We start from the raw sequence: 17872 nt of genomic DNA, 5'->3' as shown, positions 1-17872 counted from the left end.
ATTGCGGGCTCTTTGGTAAAACTAAAATAGAGTAGCTTAAAATCTAAGCAAAAGCAGTAAAAAGAAGTTCTGGGAGGTGGCACGGCCGTGCCAATGTTAGCACGGGTCATGCCAAGCTTCTGACTTGGGGGAGACATATTTTTGTCTTCGAATTTTTGTATTTTTGCTCCGAATCAGCTCCAAACCCCTTTCTTTTGCTCCAAGATTCAATCCATCAAATATTCGTTCCTGAAATATAATAATATGTAATTGAAGTAAAATAGCTCTAAAAGGAAATAATATTTAAATAAAATAAACTTAAATCTAAATAAAACGAAACTAAATATTATACTAAAATAGTTAATTAATGACTCATCAATACCTCAACATAAAATCCCTAAGTTTTACTATCCTATTTGTTATGTATTTCTTCAAACCATCAATCAGTGAGATGATATGCAATTCTCTTAAAGCAACAATTACATAATAAAATGCCCTCTTGCATGCATTAAAGCATACATATCCTTTCAAACACTGGTCCTGCATCTCCAACTGCACATTTAATCCTAACAATGCTACCCGAATTAATCCTCATCAATTCCTCAACATAATTTCTAAGATGAGAATATTTCTCATCTATTCCACCATGAATCAGTTCCGAAGCCTTATTCTTAGCCCTACAAAGCTTAAAGTGACTCAACATAACTCCCCACTTATTTTTACAAGTTGATTGCAATTCCTTAAGTTTCATACCAGATGAGTGTTTCAGAATTGGTACCAGTTTCTTAGCCAACAAAGCAGTCTTAATCAACCTAATTTTTCCAGTGTTATAACATTTATGGTCAGGGTTATTCCTAACAAGAACAAAGTATGTTTTTGGTTCATATGTTCTAAACCTCACATGGAATGGACATTTTCCCTAACACTTAACCACAATCATGTACCTCTCATTCTTCTTAAGCCATACATTTTTCCTTTTTTGCAAAGCATACTCTCTAACAGATGTCCTAACTAAATCAACATTTGTGAATATCTGTCCTACCTTATAAGTAATTTCATCAGACAACTTAAACTTTGTAAACTTTTTCTTACCTTTCTAATCTTCAGAAGATCATGAACTGTCTACATCTTTTGAATCTCCATTCTCGTCATCAAAATCTATCAGAGTTGTTGCATCAGGGTTCCTTGAAGCATCAACCAGTACCAGATCCTGAACATTACCACTTGAAGCATCAACATGTGTTGGATTGATTAGCTGGTAAATCAACACATTTGTCCAGTCAAATTCTTCATCATAGTCACTGTCATTAAGAGATACCCCATCAACACTTCCATTCTCAGCATGCTCTCCTTCCCCATCTATATACTCATGATCTGTTTCACTATCAGGCTCTTCACCAAAATAGAAAAATTATTCATCTTCATATATGTTGTCAAGCTCTTCCAAACTTAGATGTTCCAAGTAAAAATTGACATTTTCCTGTGACTTGAACTCATTTAAAAACTTTACCATCAGTTTTGATTGCTCTAAGACCATCTTTCACTTCTCCCCCAGTTACAGGATATCAGACTGTATATTCCCCTTTCACACCCACTTCCCTTACCAATTTCTCGAAATCAATTAAGTTGACTTCATCTATGTGCCATGTACCCTCAAACTCATAAGTTTCACCCCTTTTGTAGAAAACATGAGGGTCATCAGTAAAGTAACGATTGTAGTGACAAAGGTATATGCAAGCAATTAAAATAAGCCCATAAATCACATCAATATCATATTCAATACTCTCACCAACCATAAAAAAGAAAAAAAAAATACAAACAAAGCCTAATATTTTACAAAGGTATATGCAAGGTTTTTATACAAAAGCACAACAAGAAAAATCACCCACATGCAAGACAAGTCATTGACACAAAAAAAGTCTAAAACAGTAAACAAAAAAAGTAAAAGAAGACAAAAATAGTAACTTACTTTGAGACATTTTGGTTAGGAATCTTTTGTGTGTCCTTGTCTTTTCCAGCAACAAAACTTCCACCGACCTCCTTGCTATTCGCGCCGTTCTCTGCCCACTTCATCTTCTCCAAAATTACGAACTCAAAAACCCTAGAATCGACCTACTTTAGCTTCGATTTGCAACAATTTACCAGAACCCTATAATACTCTCACTGATTTACCAATTTTACACACAAACCCTAGAATGGATGGAGAGAGCGATAGCGACGCTGAGAAGAGGAAGTCAGAAGATGGATTAGAATATGAAAGAAGGGGGGCCAATTTCACAACCCTAGTTTAACTTCTGAAAAGCAAGTCATGTGCCTTCCTTTTCCAATTTCCTTTTTTTTTTCCAGTCATTAAATCCATGCTGAAATTAAAGTAAAAAAATAAAAAATACATGTGGCATCTCATTCAGCGTTAATCGACTCAAAATTGAGCTAGGGGGCTAAAATTGCAAAAGAGGGTAAACATAGAAGGCTCGAAAGTAGTTATTTCTTTTAGGGGGCCAAAATCACAACATTTGGATACTTAGGGGGCCAAAACAGTAATTAAGACTAAAAAATAATAAAGTACGTCAACATTGTATCCGAATTGTGTGCATTCACAATCATGAGACTTTATGCAATTATGTATTTTGATCGTTCAATTAAAATTGTACAATTTAAACTTCAAACTCGGTATACATTTTTATTTTTTTTTATAAATATAATCTGCTTAAAATATGGGTCATTGAATATTTAATCAAACGGCTAAAGTACATGTGACTGTGTAGATTCACACTACATCCAATCCAACTTAACAAATATTATAATATAAGCTTACATGATACCAAAAAAAAATACTAACTTACATTTTTTTAGATAAATATACGATAATGCTTGGAATATATGTAATAGGTTTAACTGGCTTTATAAAAAAAACATATATAAGAATAATTAAAAGAAAGCCGATTGTATATACCTTGTGAGGTTGGGGGATGGGGCTTGATCCTATGCTCGCCCCCACTGAATCTGTCCCTGTGAATATCTCTATGTTAGTATTCGAACATTGATTCATCACATAAGAATAATTAAAAGAAGGCCAATTGTATATACCTTGTGAGGTTGGGGGAGGGGGCTTGATCCCATGCTCGCCCCCATTGAATCTGTCCATGTGTACATCTCTATGTCAGTATTCGAACATTGATTCGTCACATAAGAATAATTAAAAGAAGGCCAATTGTATATACCTTGTGAGGCTGGGGAGGGGGCTTGATCCCATGCTCGCCCCCACTGAATTTGTCCTTATGTACATCTTTGTGTCAATATTCGAACATCGATTCGTCACATGGAAATTTAATTTATTTCGTTAGACTCAATCCTCATTGATTAGGACATAGAGGTTTTTGATGCAAGTGTGACATGGAGACTTTTATTAGCAACATTTGACCGTGAATTTTTAAAGAATTACATATGTTTTTTTGTTTTCTTATATTTGTTAGATATATAAAATTGTGTAAATCATAGAGGCGAAAGTTGAAGATATCAATTTAGATGCCTTATGAAATTATGTGACAGTGATGGAAGAGGCAATGAAAAAAGATGCAATTAACTGATAATAAATTTAGTTTTAGGTTTGGAGGTCGACCATGAAAACGACCTACTTACTACGACATGTGATAGAGCAAAAAAGACTTACACTTTGTTTTCATGATCTGGATAAGGTGTATAATAAATTGCTTACAAAGATTTTGCAGAAAACCCAGAAGAAGAAATAGGTTAGGATTGTCTATATTCGAGATTTGAAGAATATGTTTTAGAAGGTATTTACTAGTGTGAGGACACAAAATGGGGTCACAAAGGAATTTTAATGACGATAAGACTACAACCAAGGTCAACTCCAAGCCCTTATCTACTAACTTTAGTTTTGGACGTACTTAGAAAACACACCCAAAAGTGAGAACCGATTTCCATTATTTTTGCGAATGATATAGTCCTACTTGGAGAGTCGAGGGAGATATTAAATAGGAGATTGAAAACATGGAGACAAGCCTTATAAGTGTCTGTTTTTTGCCTGAGTAACCAAGACATAAGTAACCTTAGCAAAACCTGAAACATTTCTAACATAGAGGCGAAAGTTGAAGATCACGTCATACTACAAGTTAAACGGTTTAAATATCTAGTTGAAGATCATGGTCAAAACGACGAAGAAATGGAAGATGTAAACCATCAAATAAGATAAGTATAGCAGATATGAAAATGTTGTGTTGGATCTGTAGTAGTATTAGACGGGATAAGATAAAATGGACAATTTGAAATAGCATCGATTGTAAAAAAGATGGTGGTAACTTGGCTTCGATGGTTTGGACATATGGAGGTTAGACTATAATTTGTATGACTAAATGTAGGTAAACACACAAAAAAAACATACTTATAGTTATAAACACTAAAAATTCTTTGACTTTAATTCATATTTGGTCTCCCCAAATTAAAGAAAAATGAGGTTTTGGTTCTCCATTTTATAAGATTTTTTATCCCCAATTTAACTTTTTTTTCTTACTTTTAGTCTCTAATGTATTTTTAGGTAATTTTTTATGATGTAGTCTATTAACTTATGAAGTAGCATTCGCTTACTAGGCCACACTCAATATCCATGTCACAAACAATCTTGTCATAAATCATAATGAATAGGCCACATCATAAAAAATGACTCAAAAATGAAAAAGTGACCAAAATTCTAAAACATTATGGTTTATTTTATTTTTGATCCTATATTTTATCAAATTTAGAACGATAGTCCCCTCATTTTAAATTCAAGCTTTTTGGTTCCTAAAAATTATATTTCTTTTAAGATTCAAGATACATATGGGTTGTAAACCACCGCATTTGGAACAAAAAATCAGCTTTTTTTCGAGGTTGGAAATATGGGATGAGACCAAAATTACAATAATGATGATAATAATGGAAGGACTTTCCCTAAAAAAAAACAATGGAAGGACTTAAAAGTTTGATTTGAAAAAAAGGGGACTATTTATGTAATCGAAAGTGCAATCAGGCTGAAAATTAAATTGAGGACCAAAAATCTCATTCTCAAAAGGGTTCAAAACTATATTTAAACCAAATTCTTTTTTAATTATCAAGCATCGTAACTACCATAACTTTTATTAGAGATTAAAAATTATGATTGTGAAACCTTCACATAATCACGGTTTAAGGTGGATGAAGATTTATTTTGTGTTAACCTTCCGATTCTCATGAAAAAAAGTCTTGATAATATGGAATTTGGCAGCAAGGTAAGTAAAGTTTGACAAAAAATTGTTCCAGTATAATATTCAAACTCATGGTTTCTTGAATAATTCAATTTTGATGCAGTTAATCTACCACTTGAGTTTTAAAAAAAAATAAAAGGAGCATCTAGATTCAAACTTATATGCAGTTGCGTTCAATTTTTGAAGCTTGTTTGAAGGGGGAGTTTAACTTTCAGGTGCCATTTAATTTGAGAAAGGGGAGTTCTTTCCCACCATGGAAAAGTTGATCATGTCCATTAGATTAAATGAGGAACATATTCCTATCATACTCTCTCAACCACTATATTATTTTTTTATATTATCTTTCACATGGGTGTGTGGGGATATGAAAGAGAGAATGTGAAAGATAGTATAAAAAAATAATCTAGTGGTTGAGAGAGTATGATAAGAATATGTTTCTCATTTAATCTAATGGACATGATCAACTTTCCCATAGAAAAGAACTCTACTTTCCCAAATTAAATGACACCTAACTTTCAAATGTAAAGAAAAAAGTTATTTCGATTGTTTCAAAAAGAGGATACAGACTTTAACCACAAAGGCATAGAGGTTCTTCTTGTTTGTTAGGACTTTCTCATGTACCCTGTCCTTTGGCTTATATATCTACATATATTGTTTTCTAGTTTTAAGGGATGAAACAATTCACCCAATTAGCTTTAGCCTAATGCTAGGTCCAATTTATTTATTTATTTTTAATTTTTAAATGATCTCACTAATCGTAGAGTTTATCATGATCTCACTAATTGCAGAGTTTATCAAGTTTGATATATTGAACAAAACAACCATAATATTGCTAATGAAAAAGTGTTACAATTTGTGGTCGTATTCTTAACCCCATGTATTCTTAATCATATTTAATGTTGAAATTTAGAGCTTAACTCATTCTTACGAAATTGATTTTAATTTATCCTTACAAAACTAGCTTATATGGTGAGGAGTAACCCCATTTATAAACTTTTATCAAAAGTCTTATTTATCCGACGTGGAACTTGGGTTAGGTAGCCCACGAATTCGAAAAGCTCTGATACCATGTTGAAATTTTGCGTCTAACTTATCCTTACAAAACTGACTTATAAGGTGAGAAGTGTCTCCCCTTTATAAACTCTTATAAAAAATCTTATCTATCCGACATGAAACTTAGGTTTCTCCCAATATTCAAAAGTTCATAAAAAATTCTTTGAAACTTTAGCAAACTTGAAACAATCTTTAACCCATTATAGGCCAAAATAGGTTTTGTCTTTTTAATACTCAATTCATTTTATCACCAATTTGGTGGACACCACAAATACTTTCATGCACTTCCGCTAGGGCTATGTAAGCATCTTCTTCACTTAAGCATCTTGCTAAAGTTTCATATAAAAATTGTTTATACAACTTATCACCAATGCTCGGTATTATTATATGTGTGTGTGAAAATATAAGAACACCAAAGAGATTTTTCTTTATTGTTTTCTTTTTTTTTACTTTCGAAATAAAAAAGTCTCTAAAATACATAATTCGTTTAGCTGAACATTAAATACGAAGTAATCATGATACCCTATTAAACATAAGGAAAGTATTTGTAGTGAGACTTTACTATGAAGTGAGATAGCATCGAAGCATATAGACTATTGTGTGGGTAGAGTCATGATCACATCTCATAAATCATGAATAAAGAGTTATTAAAGTCTCTAAATAATAGAAGTAATATTTATATTGCAGTGACCGTCATGAGAATACTACTACTTAGTATGAATTATGAAATGTGCCATAAGATATTCTCATAATGTGAAATCACTATGTACCCTAGATGTAAGAGTCGAATACTTTATCGTCGTTCAAACATTGTTCGTAAAAGGATGACTATAAAGACAGTTGATGAGTATTTTATGAATCATGTTGAAAGACATGAGTGATCTAGATGAAATTTTCCCCTCTTACATAACAGGAGAAATTTTGAAGGGTCTAATATTGAGTTGGACAATGATGACACGGTATATGTCTTGTGTTAAATATAGACATAGGGGAAAAATTGTAATTATACATGTAATAATTATCACATAAAGATTTGCCAAATCACATGACATTCTCGTCATTTGGGTAACAACGGTGTGTTACAAGATATCACTCATTGTTTATAATATTAAAGATGTTATTTAATATTATTGTCAACATAACGAGAACCTACAACGTCAATATAACGAGAACCTACAACTTTGAAGGGTCTCCAACTTTGCATTTTTTTTTTCCTTTTCTATTTTGTTAATAATATTTAGGTTTAAGTACATTATTTTGTCCTACTATTTCACTCACTCACTCACAGAATTGCTTCTACTTTTTCTGAATCACTCAATTTTGGTCTAATTATCCTATTTTTGAACTAAAGAATAGTGATGTGATATATTTTAAATGACGAGTCATACAATATGATGAACTGGAATGACCAACAACCATGAAATTATATAAAAAAAACCTCTAAAACATCAATTTAAAACTATGAAAGAGGGATTAAAACTGGATGAATTTAAAATGAGGGACCAATTCTGTGAGTGAGTGAAAATAAGAAGATCAAAATTGTAACCTACTTGGGTTGGCCTAGTGGTATCGACTTGAGACTTGGGAGTGTGCTCCTCCTCGAAGTTTCAGGTTCGATTCTCACCGTTGTCAATTTGGGTGGGTTAATTTAGCTTTTTTTTAAAAAAAGATCAAAATTGTGATTAAGCCTAATATTTAAGAGTGTGATGCAATTGATTGTTAAGGGTTTGATAGCTCAGATGTCGGTACCTCATGATATCTTCCTTTACTCAGATGTCGGTACCACCTCGTTCAGAAAATTTTAGTAAAAAAAGAAAAATTGTATAAGAGGAGGACTAAACCAAAACCCTCAAAGAGAAACAAAAATAAAAATACAAAGCAAAAGACCTAAGCAAAACGGTAATTTAGAAGTCCGTATCTGTCTCTATAATTGTCTTCCCTAAAAATATGGGGATAGCCTCCCACCAAACAACATCTGCTATGCCATGACCATGATTCACTAGCTTATCCGTGCAACAATTTCCTTCACAAAAAAGATTAGAAAGCAGATTAAATAATAGTGACTCAACTGTAGTGAATATTTCTATTTCTTCCGACAATATGCACAACAACCGAAAGGAACAAACACAAAGATAAAGAAGGCTTAACTACCTTTGCTCTCCTACCTACTAATCATAGTATGTTGCTTTTTCCCTACTATGTTTTTATTCACAACATTTACATCTTGCAAGAAATTTAGAGAATCAGACAAGCAGTATATAGTGTTTTTCTTTGTTTCGATTAATCAAATCACAAGCATATAGAGATTCAAGGAGTTAGTAAGGGATTGTTAATTAGGTTTAAAGCGTTGGTTGTTATTATTAATTTTTTTTTGTCAAGAATTATTATTATTTATGTATGTAATGAATTTGTTATTAATTTTTCCAAATAATCTGAAGACAAATGTGTTTGGATTACAAGAACATGCATTTGTGTTCGTACTGATTAGACATTATTCTTTCTTTGTTTTGAGAGAATTAAACATTAATTTTTTTATTTTTTTTTGTAGTGGTCGGTGTTTGAACCTCGTACCTTGCATATATTATATTGCATTGTCCATACCAACTGAGCTAAGTTTACGAGGAGAGACATTAATCTTATTTAATTGCATTAGAGGAATTCTAATTTCCGCACATTTATTTATTATTAAATATATATGACCATCTTGTGACTAAATAATTCTACCAAAGGACTAGAGGGACAAACCTTTAGCTTCAACGTGCAATTTTGCTTGTTCTTTTTTCTTGGGACCACTAATTGAAATCGATGGTTTGTGTTTCCATCATAATCAATTGGATTACAACCTTCAAATCTTCAATCTCTTCATTGTCAATCATATTAACACATGATTCTCTCATAAATTACATATCTTCTAAGACTACGACATGACTGGCTGGAACTACAAGAGCTAAGATGCTAATGTTGTTTAGTGTTTGCTCTATCAATCTCTAATTCCTGCTCATTTTTCATTTTGCCTCTACAACTTCTGCATCATGTGAATTTTAAGTATCTTCATTTGTTAAGTTTTGTATGTTAACATTGTGCTCCACATTTGTATGATAAGTTGAAATTGAGGAACAAAATAGCATGTGTACTAATTCGTCGACAATAGGTTAAAACGACTAGGTCATGTTAGATTTCCTTCCCTGAATTATTTGGTTAGACCAATAATGTGTTGGAACATTATTCACGTTTACGTGGTTAGACCAATAATGTGTTGGAACATTATTCACGTTTACGGCACCCTAATGTGTAAGGTGAGTCGATAACCATTGAAGGTTTTAAAGAACACCAAATTATCATCACAAAGCATTAATAGAATATTCCTAAAGCTTATAAAGGTTTATCGGTTGAATTAAGTTGAGCCATAACGATATGGTTAGTAGTCATGAGAGATATAGATCGACTTATGAGCATTCATAAATGCATAAAAACATGAATGATAAATTTAACCGAAAAAAATCAAAGAAATCAACTGTATTCAAAGGATAATAAGTTACATGATCAAACAGTTATAGAGAAATTCCTCCTTTATGACTTAACCTAGAGAATTAGCTACTCATGCTTGATAAACCTAAATTGTTGAATATGAAAAGGAAAAATAAATAAATAAATAAAGGATCATCGGTTGATGATTACTTGGCTCCCAAGTGGCTCCGGTGGCTCCTAATTTTCCAGAATCATATTTCTGCCTTCTTCTGCTTATCAAAAGGTGTATTTTCACCAACATATGTGCCTACCTTATATAGGTGAGCGGTTTCCTCATTTTTTGGAATAGTTGGCCCGTGATGCGGGGTATTCATCACGCCACGTGAGTTGCGATGAGGGAAATCACTTTTCATTTCCTTCAAACCTCATGATACACAGCTTGTAGTCCGCGGCGCGAGTTGATGCAAGACTAAATATGGCTAATTCCATTATGAGACCGCAACGCGCAACCCACACCACACATCGTGAGTGAGGTGAAGGTTTACTCAAGCTATTTCCTTGACTCCTTGATCCATTTATTCTAACCAAAACACTTGTAACGACTATGCCATGAGAATCACTAATAATAAACATGTAAAAAGTATAGCACGGTTACGCAGTTGTCTGGTTTTGGTGGATTTCCATGGTTTCAAGACTTTTTCCATTTCATGACTTTTTATGGAAACCTTTAGAAAACTCAACTAAAATACATTCAAACTAGCTACTTGAACTCTAAAACGACTCATGCTCATAATAATGTGGCTCACCAAACTTCAAGTCAATAGGTCCAAAGGGATTACCATAAAGATCATTGGATAAAGGTAATCTCTCTATAGACATGAACATGCAACTTGACAAGCGAATTTAAGAGCTTTCTAAACGCGAATCAAAGTGCATACAACACACACACTCTTAGAAGATTTTAACAAGTTATAACTTGGCTTAGGTAAGAGGTGGATGATTTCGTAAAGTAGTATTGAATTGGAGTTAGGTTTCTACTACTTATTTCTGATCTATTCGTCATTTCCCGGGTTACCAAACAATTGTGCTTCAATCAATTCAAAATGAGTCAACAAACACAATAATTGAACTATTAATTTAAACATGACTCCATTATTCAAATGAAGACATAAAAGTTATATGGAATTAACACAAGAACTACAAATTACTGCTAACCTTAATTGAGTTGTATTTTAAATGAGTATTGCGGGTTTCAAGTCGGGTGAAGTTCTAGGATTGGAAAACACGTTCTAAATAATTATTGAGGGGTTATGATAGGAAAGGAGATGAAATTATGGATTGGTCTTGGTGAGCGATTAAGAATAATTTCTTGGTAACTTTTGCTACTCTTTTGAGAGAAAGGGAAATTGTGAAAATTAGGGTTAGGTCTTGTTGAATATTGGAAGAAGATTTCTTGTGATTCTTTTATATCTCTTGTAAAGTTTCATTGATAATGAATCAAAGAGCTACTCTCTTCGTTAGACATATGTTAATATGGATTGAACTGGATAACAATCTCGGTGTCTCTCTTTCACTCTTTTACCTTTTGTCTTTGGTTTGAATTGATTGTGTTGAAAAGTTATTTGTTTGGAACATTGAGTTTGATTGCCATTGTTATTTGCTCAACTTCTTTTAAATTCACTTGCATTTTTTATTTGCTAAAAAACAATAAGTTTTAAGTATTATGAGATTATCCTTTCAAAAAAAAAAAGTATTATGAGATTTATTTTGGCCCATTCACATTTCTTCATTTATTTATATTCTTTTTTTTTTTTGCCAATTATTTTTATATTCTTAAAAGTTGTGGTACGGTATATATACACGGAATCAATTATACTATTACCATAAAAAATTATAAGAAAAAAATCTTCACTACCCACCAAAATGTGCATTCCATCACTTCAAATCACTTCACCGGCATGGAGTCAAATTTAATTTAGAAAAAAATGTAAAACTTAATATTTAATACTAGGTCTTATTTTATTTATAAAATGACATGCTATTAATATTAATAATTGTAAGAAGAAAAAAAAAACTTCACTACCCACCAAAATGTGCTTTCCATCACTTCAGCAAGCATGGAGTCAAAACAAATTTAATTTCGAAAACAAAATGTAAAATGTTAACATTCAATAAGTCTTCTTTTGTTTATAAAAGAGTTAATTAAATTTTTAGTCCCTATAAATATTCACCGTTTTGTTTTTAATCCCTACAAAATAAAATCACACTTTTTAGTCCCTGTGACATTTTCCTTGAGCATTTTAGGGACCAAAAATGTTGATGAAAATTTTTAATAGGGACTAAAAATGCCGACGGAAAATTTTGTAGGGACTAAAAACACTAATGAAATATTTTGCTGGGACTAAAAAATGTGATTTATTTTTATAGGGACTTAAAACAAAACTGCAGATTTATAGGAATCAAAAACTTAATTAACCCTTTATAAAATGATATGTTATGTTATTAATATTAACATCACTATTTAAATTCTAGAAAATAAATTGTTCTAACTTAATTTTCCAAGAGTTATAAATAAAAATTTATTTAACATTATGTGTGTATGAATATATATATACACACACATAATACTTTATTCAATTCAACTAATGGTAAATTTTGCTCTATCTTTAAAAAATAAAAAAAAAACTAATGGTTCAAATGCAAATTAGAGATTTTGCAGAGACATATACAATCCAAAAGATATTAATGTTGGAGGTATGTACATTCTTCAAGCCGCAAGGGGAGACTATGTTGCCGCAAGGAACATATGCATTTATCGGTTCGTTTTTTGTTGGCATAATGCATTTTCTGTCTTTTATGTTTGTTGATTTACAATTACAATTTTAATAACTTACTTTTTTAACCTCTCAAAAATAATTTAATTTTTAAATTTTAAATAGTGTTCTAATTTTTTAAATTCTGTAAAATCTTTTCACCATTAATTTTGTGACTATTTTTGTTTGTTTGCGAAGTTAATTAAATAGTAAGTTGACGTCTCCGTGAGTTTAACTCTGTTAGTAAAAACATTGCACACATATATAGGAGTTGATGTTTGAACCATTGACACTCCACTTTTTCATTTTAAACAGATGAAATTCTAATAAGTAAGCTAATTGAAAAATAAATAGCTAGTTTTTTATTTAATAAAAATAAATAGCGAGTTGGCAAGTTAATTGATGATGGACAACAAATATTTTGTTTTTCTTTCATTAATGGGATTAGAGTTTATTTTTTGGTACAAAAGAGGGCAAAATCCAAGTATTCTTTAGAGTTTTAATCATTTTAGAATTAATAATGGTCTTAAGAGCATGGTGCCTTGGAAATTAAGAGTATTCTTAAAGATCATAATCTCTTTTGAGATAAATTGTCCCTTCAAAAATAAGAACGAAATAAGAATAAAGTCTCTTTTAATGTTTTATGCCGTTCAGAAGTTGAGAGTTAGAATGATGGAATCACCATATTAGACTAGTCTGAATACCTTATGAGAATGGTCCTAGTATCATGTTGGAGTGGTCTTAATACCATGTTGGAGTGGTCTTAACACCATATTTCAAAGTGTATTTCTAAAACGGATCCTACAATGCAGCAGGAGTTTGATACAGTTGTAACTTGACTGTTTTATCAGAGACGCTGTGGTTGATAGTCTACTTGCACAGTTTTGGACTGTGCCACAAACCATTTAAAGAGAGCGACATAGTTCGTGACTCAATCTAATAATCTCTTCATTGACGAAAATATTTTTGAACTATTTTTTAATTATTGTTCCGAACATATATATATATATATAAAGAAAGTTAGATTACTAAAAAAAAGTTAGATAACATAATGTAAAAGAAAGTTAAATATCAAAAGTTGATGTATTGATTCAAATTTGAGTGAGCTACGTCAAATTTTGTTTACCAAAATTTCTCACATTATATTATATTACCATCATAATTTTGGCAAATTTACATTTTACTAACTTTGCCGAAAATAAAAGTGTCATGATTAGGAATGGCAATTACACCTAGGCCCGATGGACATCCGCAAAAAATATCCGCAATGGGTAGGGTAAAACCCCGCTTTTATAGGTATGGGCTTGTGTCCGGGTAATTACCCGCAATTTTAGGTGGGTATGGGTGCGGGTATGGGCACTATACTACCCAGCCCGGCAATCCGCATATACATATTTATTTAATATAATAAATATTTTATTTATTTTTGATGTACAATTATTTAATTTAATTATCTATTTAAGCATAAACCTAAGCCTAAAAACTAATACGGTTATTGTTTCATCTTTACCTTCATAAGCTCACGAGCTACAAATTTATGATTTAAATCCATTTGATGTTTATATTATCATGCACTTTTTTATGCGTATTTTGAATGTTTTAATTTTAATTTTCGAGGAATATTTTGAATGTTTTTTTATTTGGCTAAATACTAAGATTTCTGCTATTTTATGAGTTGCTTTAAAAAAAATTAGATCATAGTTTTATTTCAATGGTGATGTTTTTTATTGTCTTTTTATAATTAAAGTGAGGATAATGTGAACGGGTATGGACACTTAGGTGTCCATAAGTATGAGGAAGTGCACTAAAATTGTTATCCACGGGGATACGAGCTCAAATACAAATATTTTTTACAAACGGAAGTGTGGGGAAGGGTACTATAGTACTCTACCCATTGTCATCCCTAGCCATCATGACTTTCCAAAATTCTATAACATATATAGTTAAAAGACACATTGAGACTCATGTCTATTGTAAGCTATAGGAGATAGGAGTACTTTTTCCAATCATAAAAGCTAAATAAAACACTACTATTATACTATTATTGTACTATTATAAAAATAATTCTCCTAATAATTATACAAATTATGCGGAGATTCAGGGTTCTGTTTTTAATTGGTTGTGACCATATCAATATATCAAATCATCATCATAATGTCCCTTATTCAGTCCAAATCTTGTTGTTTGTGGCTGTGACGGTGAATGAAAAACATACACAAGAAGCCAAAATCGAAAAGAGCAAGGTGAAGGAAGGAAATACATGAATATAGATGCATGTAGCTACCTACAACATAGGTGTTTGGTAGTTAGTATTTATATTACTAGCTTATTAAAATATGAATGTTTTTCATTAATTCAATTATTGGGTGTAGTATGCAGTACATGCCACCACTAAAATCTTGCACGTATGTGTGTGGTTCCTACTTTACATTTTTTGCACGCTTGAAATTTCAAGACTTGGCTGCATTGCATAAAGACAAAAATTAAGATTTTATTTTTTTCATTCCTGTCTGTGTGCGTGTTTTATTTTGACCGAAATAAATTTAGTATATAAATTTGTTGGGTTAGTTGTACACAAATTAAATACTTTGTCTCTAGGACGATTTTTACCTTTCATGTTTTCGTATCCTATTTTCATATACTTACTCATATCTATTGGAGATGAGAAATCGAATCATATCCATATTCCTGATGGGTTTAGGTATATCCGCCCTATCCCTATCCCAGTAGTTGATAAATTTTTATAAAAATAAATGTATTTTTTAGTCTCGAGCGGAACGTTGTGATGCATTATCTAGGAAAGAGATGACGACGATCGATGATTATAGTGATGGAGAAAGAGAGGGGCCGATAGTGTGAGAGATTGAATGAGATAAGAGAGAACTATGATAAGTGATTGTTATCTAAAAGACCGAGACTCTGACTGTGTGAGTGAAATTATTTAGAGTTTCAGTTTATATTTATATGGAAGAGGTAATAAATTGATTTTCTACTTTCAGGACGATTTTGGGTAAGAGTTCGGGGTGGGTACCTATATCCATGTTACCCGTACTATACCCGTATTTTGAAATCAGGAAAAACTCATACCCATACCCAAATCTAGTCAAAGGGGGAAATCCAGTCAAAATGGATTTGGTTCGTATATTGGTCGTTGTTGAAGTTAGTTTTGAAGTTAGTAGTTTGTTATTTTTTCTATATTGTTCAGGTTTTCGGATCGTTGAGTATATAAATATGTTTGAGTATCCTCATCTTTTGAGCTAACTTTTGGAATAAGATTCCAAGCCTATTTAACATGGTATCAAAGTTGGTTTAAAGATTGTAATGAGGGAATTGGACTCGAGTATACGTTAGGCGTGAGGATGGATGTTGAAGTTAGTTTTGAAGTTGTTTGTAGTTTGTTATTAATTTATCCCACATTGCTCAGATTTCCGGGTTGTTGAGTGTATAAATATGTTTGAGTACCCTAATTTTTTAAGCTAATTTTTGGGATTAGATACAAGCCTATTTTAACGGTGTTGGATGAGGGTACTCAAGCTATTTATAACACACTCAACAGTTGGAATGTTAGGCAAATATTATTTTAGTCAACCAAGGGCCAACCAAGTCTATTAACTAGCACATGTGTCTTGAAGACATCAAATTGAGCAATACGTTAGTATAGTGTTGACTTGAGTCTTTATGTATATTGTATTACACAAAATAAATCAAGTACAAACTATTTTCACTATTTTATCTTTCTATCGTTCTACTTTTATCTTTAATTACATGCATTTTTAAGTATAGTAGCAAAAACCCGAAAACAAACTTATTCAATACGACATCTAATACCATGCCAAATGGTAGACTTAATATCACAAGCGATAGCAAATCTGTTCCATAAATAATGCCCTTGAAGAGTTATAACATGCATAGAATTAGAAGTAAAAAACTTCCACAAATAAATGACACTATTTATTTTCTTTTTATATTATCTTAATTAAGTAGTATAGTGACTAAAAATTAATCTCTAAAGATCAATAAATAGGGAGTTTAAAGTTTAAATCTCAACCATTACATATAATTACATATATAATGTAATGTTCATTCCAACTTAGATGAATTTACAATGACTTCTTTCTATATTATTAACAACTGCCCTGTGAAAATAAAAAGAAAACATATACGAGTACGAAAGAGTACTTATATATATAGAAAAAATATAAGGATTGTTGTGTATGTCTTCAAATTTGTGAAGTTGAGAATGATAAGAATCGTGACACAATTTAACAAGCGTATCACGATTTTCTAGGCAGTGAACATGTTTTGCAGGGTGTTCAATCGTGACACGATTTTGGGAAAATGTGACACGATTTTCGGCTTGCTGGACAAGTTTTCAGGATAAGGTTGGTCGTTCCTTGGGTCGTACGCACCAAACGTGTCACGATTTGGGAAAACGTGACACAAATTTTGGCAGCTGATGAAGACTGCTAAATAAGTGTTCTCTGCAGATTTTGAAGGAGGGCTTGAAGAGAGAGAAACTTGGGAAATCAAAGGAGGTAACTTTAGGGCTGAGGGTATTTGATTAGAGTTCTCTTGGGTTGAGAAACATTGTAAACATCTTGGGTGAGTGAAAATCACTGAGTGTCTTATTCATTGGTGAGATTGGGAAAATGGGTAGAAATTAGGGTTGTTCTTTGTGAACTTGTTGAAGCTAATTTCTTGTAACCCATTTGTATCTCTTTGTAAGAACTCATTGATAGTGGATTGGAGAGATCAATCTCTCCCCCAGATTGGGTCAAGTTGGACCGAACTGAGTCAACAATCTTTGGTGTGTTTGTTCCTCTATTCTCTCCTTTATCTTTTGCTTGTGGATTTGTGCTTTTCACTTTGATTCCTAGATTAAATCTAGGTGCTGTTATTGTTGATTATTGCTTGTGTTTACTTTGATATTGGTAACTACTTTCCTTTGCTCCACACATCATAGTTTATATTGGTGCGAGTTTTGAGTCCGAATTCACAACAAGGATAAATAATGGTAACATTTGTCAAGAAAAATATACTACGTGTCATAGTGAAAAACAGTAAGGAGATGAAATAAATTGAAGGCTACATGCACGTGCAGGAGACAAAAATCTTGTGAAATCTGAAATGGGTCGATCATTTTATACATCCCAGTGTATCTGTAATTAAAAGTATAGGCTGAATCTCAAGCATCTTATGTCTCTATCTGGTTTAATGAACAATATTCAATCTTAATTACATATGGCTAAAAGAAAGGACAAAATTGAATGTTTCATGATGCCACAAAGTCATCAATTTCAACACCATTTGAATAAAATT

This window comes from Medicago truncatula, chromosome 4, assembly GCF_003473485.1.
Source record: "Medicago truncatula cultivar Jemalong A17 chromosome 4, MtrunA17r5.0-ANR, whole genome shotgun sequence".
Classification (NCBI taxonomy): Eukaryota; Viridiplantae; Streptophyta; class Magnoliopsida; order Fabales; family Fabaceae; genus Medicago; species Medicago truncatula.
Note: the sequence above shows the minus strand (reverse complement) of the source record.